The 9,108-nt window shown below is 40.3% G+C and overlaps 1 non-coding gene across 1 annotated transcript; it reads right to left on the bottom strand.

Annotated features, from left to right (window-relative positions):
• Window positions 1–6,958: 6,958 nt before the first annotated feature.
• LOC122649215 lies at window positions 6,959–7,065 on the bottom strand. Its single transcript, XR_006331190.1, has one exon. It is a non-coding gene; the product is annotated as a small nucleolar RNA R71 (small nucleolar RNA).
• Window positions 7,066–9,108: the final 2,043 nt, after the last annotated feature.

Below are 9,108 nucleotides of genomic sequence, written 5' to 3'. Positions count from 1 at the left end.
AGAGAATTTCACTACAACGAATATTGAGTATGAGCAAGAGAACTCGTACAAATCTTGATTCCGAGCAAGATCTCAATCAAACTTGATTCTGAGCAAGAGGACTCAACCAATCTTGATTCCGAGCAAGAGGACTCACTACTCTTGATTCTGAGCAAGAGGACTCAATTAAAACATAAAGTAAAAACTACTAGGAAAAGGGTTACCTCAACCTTAGTAGGAGTGTATGCTACCTTCCACCCTTGGAGCTTGAAGCTAGATGAGGTTAAGGAGCTTGAGTGTATGAGCTTGAGATGATTGGATGCTTAAATACTCACTTAGGCTATTGCAATTAGAGCTTGTGATGAAGTCTCTTAATGATGATTATTAGTAGTCATTAGAGCCTTAAACAATAGGATATTTATAGGCTTGATGGCTCAATTCAATTAGGAATCTATTTCAAGATCGGATTCCAAAAACCATAAATAATCCGGTATGCTGGATTCCAATCCGGTATGCCGGATTACCAAATTTCCATATATGAATAAGGAGTAACGGTCAAATTATAACAGTCATATCTTGATCCGGTATGCTGGATTGTGATCCGGTATGCCGGTTCATGATCTTGTATGCTGGATTTTCAAATTTCTACTGAAATTTGTTAAGTCCTTTATTGGACTTACATGGATGAATCCAATTTGGTTTGGTCACATGGATTGGGTTTAATTTAAACCTCCTAAAGTCCATCTAAATGAATATACGCAAGTATGTGCAATACATTAATTGTAACTATAAACATGATACAACATGATACAAGATTAAACAAGTTCTATGAGGTCTTGTATCCCATTGAGTTGCTTGAATAGAAGTCTTGAATATAGTCCTTCACTTCACAACATTCTTTTGAAATCTTTGTCTTAGTGCATCAAGCTTTTACATGCTCCCCTTTACTTGATGCTCATCTCTTATGAAGTCTTTCTATACAATATAACACAGGTTAGTACAACTAACTTATTTGTTATCATCAAAATCATAATGGATGATGTGTGGAATTTATCCCAACAATCTCCCCATTTTTTATGATGACAAATAAATAGTATCAAATGATATAAAGAGATAACATCAAGACAATATATGTTCTAAAAGATAAACTACAACTTTATCTCCCCATTTCTCTCCCCCTTTGGCATTATCAAAAAGTGGGGATAGAAAAAAAAAACTTAATAAAAATTTGGTCCCCATTGTATATTGGGTCCCTCAATGTCAGTATCATATATTACTCTTGGTCTCCAAATAATTTGGTTACCATACCAATTTGGATATGATTGGGGGCTCCAAGGTCTTTGGTTTTGGGGTACCTTATGTGAACCTTGGTTTTTGGATGATCTTTGCACATTTGGATGACTTCTCCAGTTTTAACCATTGTAAGGTCTTCTAGGACGATGAAAAGATTGCTTCATATGATAGCATTCCCAAATAGTGTGTCCCTTCTTGTTGTAATTATTGCATACAACAATTTGAGGGGTATTTTGAGTCTTCCCTTTGGGATTGGGGTTCTTAACTTGAGGACTTTTCTTTCTTGAGTAGCATTCCTCAATCGAGTGTCATTTCTTCCTACAGTAGTTACAAAACTATCTTACTTGAACTTGGCTTTTGGGTTTGCTTTAAACTCATATTCACATTATAGCCTAGCCTTTCCTTGTTGAAAGGTGTTTTAGATGAAAATCCATGTAAAATATCAAGATTCTTTTTACCATTAGTAAATGATTCTAAGTCTTTACACAATTTCTCTTTTTCTTCTTCTAAGTTGTTAACTTGAGAAGTTAGAGTTGTGTTTTGGTCTTTGAGGGTATTTATCTCTTTTAAGAGATTCTTTTTAGTAGTAGCTAACTCCATGCTACTTTGGTAGAGGTCTTCAAAAGCTTCTTCTAATTCTAGAAAATCCTTATCCTTATGAGATGAAAAAGTGGGGGTTACCTCATTTTCACTTTCTTCATCTTCAATAGGCACAAAAACAAGGTTGATTTGCTCTTCTTCTTGAGATTCATCGTCTTCCTCTTCTTCATCGCTTGAATCAAAGGAGTGTTCGACTTTGTACACTTTATTGTATTTCTTTATCTTCGGACAATCTCCCATAAAATATCCTAGTTTCCTACACTCATAGCAAATAATGTCTTTTGAAGAAGAATCATTATTTTCTTTAAGAGCATTTTTACCTTTTTGGTCTCTTGAGAGTCTTCTCTTGTTGAATGTGATTTTGCCTTTGTTCTTCAAAAACTTTGAGAACTTCTTTGAGAGATATTCGATCTCGTCATCAGATAGTTCTTCTTCATCATCACTTACTTCATGGTATGATTTGAACGCTACAACCTTCTTCTTTGGTTCTTTTGGTTTAATCTCCTTGGTGTCTTGTTTGAGCTCCATCTCATGAGTTTGGAGTGATCCCAGCAACTCATCTAGACTTAGTTTGTCAATGTCTTTGGATTCTTTGATTGCTGTAGTCTTGGGTCTCCATTCCTTTGAGAGAGATCTTAAAATCTTTCAAACGTTTTCACCATTAGAGTAGATTTTTCCTAATCCTTTCAGCTTGTTCACAATGTTAGTGAACCGAGTAAACATTGCATATATATATCTTCATCATTTTTCATTTTAAACAGTTCATACTCATTTACAAGCATATCAATCTTAGATTGCTTGACCTCTGAAGTACCTTCATAGGTAACAATGAGCTTATCAAACATCTCCTTAGCGGAGTCACACATGCAAGTTCTATTGTACTCCTTTTCTCCTAGAGCACATTGAATATAACTTATAGCAACAAAATTGAGTTGAATCTTAGCTTTTTCAACTGGGGTGCACTCTTCTTTGGGCTTGTCTATGGTATTTGGTCCATTTTCAATTACATCCCATGCATCAATGTTTTTGGCACATATGAAGTTCTTGAAGCGATTATTCCAATAGGAGAATCCTTCACCTTCAAAGAAAGGTGGTCTAGTGATAGTGTATCCCTCAATCCTTCGATTGCTAGAGGTTCCCATGATCTTAAAACTCTTTGTTGGATTAAAATAATCACGGTCTTGAGCTCCCGCTCTGATACCAAATGTGAATTCACCTAGAAGGGGGGGAGAAATAGGTGAAGTTAGGGAAATATAAAAACTTATGTGAAAATTAAAATCAATCACCAATGTAAAGACAATCAATAAACAAGCAATAATTAAAAGAGTGACACAAGAGATTTATAGTGGTTCGGCCAACACGTGCCTACGTCCACTCCTCTCAACTTAAAGAGAATTTCACTAAAATGAATCTTGAGTATGAGCAAGAGAACTCATACAAATCTTGATTGAGAGCAAGAGGACTCAACACTACTCTTGATTATGAGCAAGAGGACTCAACCAATCTTGATTATGAGCAAGATGACTCAACCAATCTTGATTCCGAGCAAGAGGACTCACTACTCTTGATTCCGAGTAAGAGGATTCAATTAAAACATAAAGTAAAAACTACTAGGAAAAGGGTTACCTCAACCTTAGTAGGAGTGTATGCTACTTTCCACTCTTGGAGCTTAAAGCTAGATGAGGTTGAGGAGCTTGAGTATGTGAGCTTGAGATGATTGGATGCTTGAATACTCACTTAGGCTATTGCAATTAGAGCTTGTGATGAAGTTTCTTAATGATGATTATTAGTATTCATTAGAGCCTTAAACAATAGGGTATTTATAGGCTTGATGACTCAATTCAATTAGGAATCTATTTCAAGATTGAATTCCAAAAGCCATAAATAATCCGGTATGCTGGATTCCAATCCAGTATGCCGGATTACCAAATTTTCATATATGAATAAGGAATAACGGTCAAATTATAACAATCATATCTTAATCTGGTATGTTGGATTGTGATCCGGTATGCTGGATTTTCAAATTTCTGCTGAAATTTGTTAAGTCCTTTATTGGACTTACATGGATGAATCCAATTTGGTTTGGTCACATGGATTGGGTTTAATTTAAACCTCCTAAAGTCTATCTAAATGAATGTATACAAGTGCGTGTAATACATTAATTGTGACTATAAACATGATACAACATGATACAAGATTAAACAAGTTCTATGAAGTCTTGTATCCCATTGAGTTGCTTGAATAGAAGTCTTGAACGTAGTCCTTCACTTCATAACATTCTTTTGAAATTTTTGCCTTAGTGCATCAAGGTTTTACATGCTCCCCCTTACTTGATGCTCATCTTGAAGTCTCTCTATACAATATAACACAGGTTAGTTCAACTAACTTATTTGTTATCATCAAAACCATAATGGATGATGTGTGGGTGATGTGTGAAATTTACCCCAACAGCTAAAACCAAACAGGACTTAAGGGCCAATAAGTCTAATGAGGCTTGGACCCAACCCAAACAGACCCTAACTAATTAAATGGACCTAAGGGCCATGACTTGGACTAAACATGGCCTAATGCCTAACCCAAAACCCATTTTTAAGCCTAAGGACCCAACTACATTCTTAGACCCCTAACCAAACACACCCTAAGGATCCTTTTACCCCCCTTAAAGCTAAAAGAATCCCTTTTTATTCTCATATCTCTCCCCCTCCCCAAAATCGTGGAGGAGAAGAGACAAGAGAAGGAGAAGGAGGAAGAAAGAGGGAAGAAGTAGAAGTGGAAGACGAATAAGAGGGGAAGGGAAGAAGATGGGAGCTATGCCAAAATGGCTGGCTGCCCCACATCTCCTTCTCTTGCTGACCGGACAAAGAAGGAAGAAGAAGGTGAAGGAGAAGAGATGGAAAGGAAGGGAAGAGGCCAAGGGGGCTCACCTAGCCTTGGACTCCACTCCTCCATTGGAGGATCTCACCAAGGTAAGCTCCCCAAACCTAACTCTTCCCCATTTCTATTTAATTTTGGTAATTCCTTGAGCTTGGACTGACCTAGAGTTCCATTTGGGACTCAAGGTGGAGCTCGGTCCCTAGTTGGAACTCTAATGGAGCTGACCTAGGATTGAATTGAACCCCTTGGTGTTGCATTTGCAGCCATGGCTGTTGAATCCCTGGTTTTAGATTTGAAACCCAACCTTTGGACCAATGTGAGACCCAAACCTTATAGGATCTTGGATCTTTATGGTGAGCCTAGGATCTAGTGACCCTAGGAAGGCTTAGACACCCCCTCCATTACCCTGAGGTGTTATGGAGCTCCAAGCTTCAAGCTGGAGCTGCAACTCTTTGGAATCTCAGAAGAGACTGCCGGCGGACAAACGATCGGATCCATCTATCATGGTACCGCTTGTCAGTCCACCCAATACAAACCTTACACCTTAGCCTGAGCGGATGAAGGCACGAATTCACTCTGTTTGCCTCCGCCCGGGGCCTATTGCTCTCGGGTCTGTCTTAAGAAATCGAACGAATATAGGGGCGGACCCAAGAAGCACATCCGTCCGTGGATCCACTCCCTTTTATGATTGCCTCAGGTGTCAAATGGATCAACGATCGGATTCAACTAAGAAGTTTCGCTCGTGGGTCCGCTCGCTTTGATTTTACCTTTTGACCTGAACAGAGTCAGGGGCAGATTCACCTCTACTGAGACCGCCCGTGAGTCTGCTCGTGCTATCTTGGTTGAAACTTGGTTTTAACCTAGAGGGCCTAGCATAGGAACCCTCTATACATGTTTTAATGATTTCTTTTGTATGTCTAGGTTGGTGCACCGGTGAGATTCATGTGAACCACGTCGGAAGACACCCGATGTTCGGTGAGATTCATGCCAATCACGCCGGGCTACACCCGTGTTAGGTGAGTGGATTCTGGGTGACTTTGTTGGGTTTGAATATTATATAATTGTTAATATTAAGCATGCTATGATATATTTATAAGCATGGTGCGCATTGCATTTTATTCAATTGTGAACTGTTGAGAATGTGATAGTATGCTCCCCAATGTATCGGGCTACGGTGCCGGGTGTGCCGGTACCGAAACCCCAATTTATTTAAACCATGAAAATTACTATATGTCATCCTGATCTATATGTGCCGTGTTGTGCTGGTACCTGGGTACTAGATGGAATGGGACGTTGATGCACCCGGAATACATCTCAGGACGATAGGACCTACATATAGTATATCTGCGGCTAGGATGCTTGTTCCCTTATGCTACGACCTTTGACAACAAGGGTTTATGTGTTGGATAGTCTAAACACCTATGGTCTGTGGAGGTGGGAGAGGCCAGGACAGGGGTAGTGATGGCTATCGGGGTTTGCCATTGGGTGGTCATGATGGCTTCTACCAGCGCAGGTCCCTTCGTGATAATTGAGGTTTCACTGGGGCGATAGGATAAGTGACCCTCAATGTCTCCCGAGTTATCACAGTAGCATATACTTGACCGATAGAATTGTGTGTTAGGTGGAAAATGAATCTAACATTAGCATGCATCATTCTGTTTGATATTGATTATGTGATGTGTGCGCATTCCCCTTTGCTCCCTCACTAGCTAGTGTAGCTAACCCCGTTGTACAACCACTTTTTAGTTATATGCAGACAACCTCTTGACGAGCACCATTGGATGCAAATCAAGTGGAGTTGATGACCGTGGCTTGAATGTAGATGTACACTTAAGAGTAGTGCCCTAGGGGCAATTATTTATTACTTAATTTCTGTATTCCTTCCACAATCATGTATAACCTGTATGTTTAATTATTATAAGAGATTGAATGGTTACAAACTCAGATATTGCACTATGTGTTATCATTAGAGAACAGATGCTCTATAATTTCATATATTTGAATTTAATTTTGCTTCTGCTAACTCTATGATTGGAACGATTTATTCCTTTCGGTAAGTTCCTTTTTGTCATCATAATATGAGGACAGGGTGGACTGTGGCTCGGGACACTATATCTGCGATTCTGATAGGTGTTGGGATGATGTGTGATTGTCCCAGTCATACCCCTATGTGGCAATATATATTACATCGGGATAGGGGCGTGACACTAATAGTCTTAGAAGAGCCATTACTAGTTTCTCCCAATTAGAGGGCGAACAATTTCATGAAGCGTGGGAAAGACTCAAGGAATTACTTAGGAAGTGCCCCCTCCACACTGTCCCGAAATGGCAGTTAGTCCAGTGCTTTTATGATGGCCTCCATGACCGATATAGGCAGATGGTAGACTCCTCTTGTGGTGGAACATTTATGCACAAGAATGAGATGGAAGCATGGGATCTTTTTAAAACCCTTAGTGAGAATTCCCAACAACATGTTTCAGCCTCTCGGACTGAGATTCCACACACAGGGCAACCGAAGAAGGGTGGTCTCTATGAGATCAACCCAACTGTAGAGATGACTGCTAAGGTTAACATGCTATCCAAGAAATTGGACTATTTGATGTCTATAGGGCAGCATCCTATGTCCCCTTTCCCAATGAGTTTCCCTCCACCCAATTAGACTGAAGCCTGTGCCCTATGTGCTAGCCCTAGTCACTATGTGACGAACTGCCCTTCAGCTGCACAATACCCTGAGTTTGTTTAGGAACAGGTGCAAAAGGCTCAAAGTTTCCCTACATCGGGTAATGATCCCTTTTCTAATACTTATAACCCGAGATGGCGAAACCACCCAAACTTTTTATGGAGAAACTCAGTACCTAATAACCCTCCAAACCCACCATATAGGCCACCATTTAATGTTCAAACCAATGCCTATATGGGTGGACAACCACCATATCCTCAACCCCAACAGAATGAATCCTTGGAGGAAAAGGTGCTAAAAGCATTAAGGGGACTCGAGCAGAACACACAACTGCTTTATTCACATACTCAGTCCATTAATAAGCTAAAGAACCAACTGGGTCAGCTAGCCAATGCTATAAGTAGGAGGGAGGCTGGCCAATTGCCAAGTCAGCCAATAGGTAACCCAAATAGTCAAACGGGTCAAGGGAAAGAGCAAGTCCAGTCGATCATAGTCCTAAGGAGCGGCACAAGGGTGGAAAAACCTGATGCACCCTTAGTCATTAATGGGACGCTACCCACTAGTTCTCAAGGTCAGAGAAAGGCTGAGTCAACCCGAGAGAAATTCGGTGGTGATGTAGACACACATGATTCCATTACTAAAACACCACCTATGAAACCCATTCATCAGTTCCCAAGAAAGGGGCTGCACATTCCTATTGTGGAGGGACCATCACCTGATTCTTACATTCCAAAGGTCCCTTTTCCCCAAGCCCTTCAGACACCATCTTACCCCCTTCAGGGTAAACAGGGTGAAAAGATGCAAGAGATGATCGACTTGTTCCAACAAGTTCGCATCAATCTCCCCCTCTTGGATGCTATCAAGCAAGTTCCTGCTTATTCTAAGTTTTTGAAAGACCTCTGCACCCAAAAGTGTAAGTTGAGAACTCAAATCCCTAAGACCGTCCATTTGACTGAACAGGTTAGTTCAGTAATTTCCAGCCACCTACCCCCTAAGCTTAAGGACCCAAGTGCGCCTCTTATTTCTTACATCATTGGAGATCTCTCCATAAGTAGGGCACTACTTGATTTAGGGGCTAGAGTGAATATTTTGCCTAGTTCAGTCTATGACAGATTTAGTTTAGGAGATTTGAAACCACTGAGGTTATCCTTCAGTTGGCTGATTGTTCAATCAAAACACCTCATGGGTTGTTAGAAGATGTTTTAGTGAAGGTGGAAGAATTGTACTTTCCTGTGGACTTTCTTTTCCTGGATATGGATACAGCCACCACTGCCAAGCTTCCCCCTATCATTTTAGGGCGCCCCTTCTTAGCTACTGCGAATGCTTGCATAAATTGTAGATCGGGTGCCATGGACATCTCTTTTGGGAATAAGAAGCTTAGGCTCAACATCTTCAATGCATCCTTAAGTTCCTTTAGAGAAGAAGAGTGCTTTGCTTTGTATTTATTAGACGAAGTTGTGGCTGATTACACTTCTCACATGCTTATTGATGACCCTTTGCAGCACTATGTAATGTTTGGAGATGAGTCTGAGGCATACACTAAAGAGGTGCATACTTTGCTAGATTCCTCACCCTCTTTAGAATAGCCACCTTGGACAGTTAGGTGTGAGCCGCTTCCCCCTTTGGTTACATCTCCCCAACCTTCTTCTAAACCAGGTCCTTGGTTTGATTTGATCCTTGAC

Source organism: Telopea speciosissima, chromosome 1, assembly GCF_018873765.1.
Source record: "Telopea speciosissima isolate NSW1024214 ecotype Mountain lineage chromosome 1, Tspe_v1, whole genome shotgun sequence".
NCBI classification, from domain to species: domain Eukaryota; kingdom Viridiplantae; phylum Streptophyta; class Magnoliopsida; order Proteales; family Proteaceae; genus Telopea; species Telopea speciosissima.
This window is presented reverse-complemented; position numbering and strand designations above follow the sequence as displayed.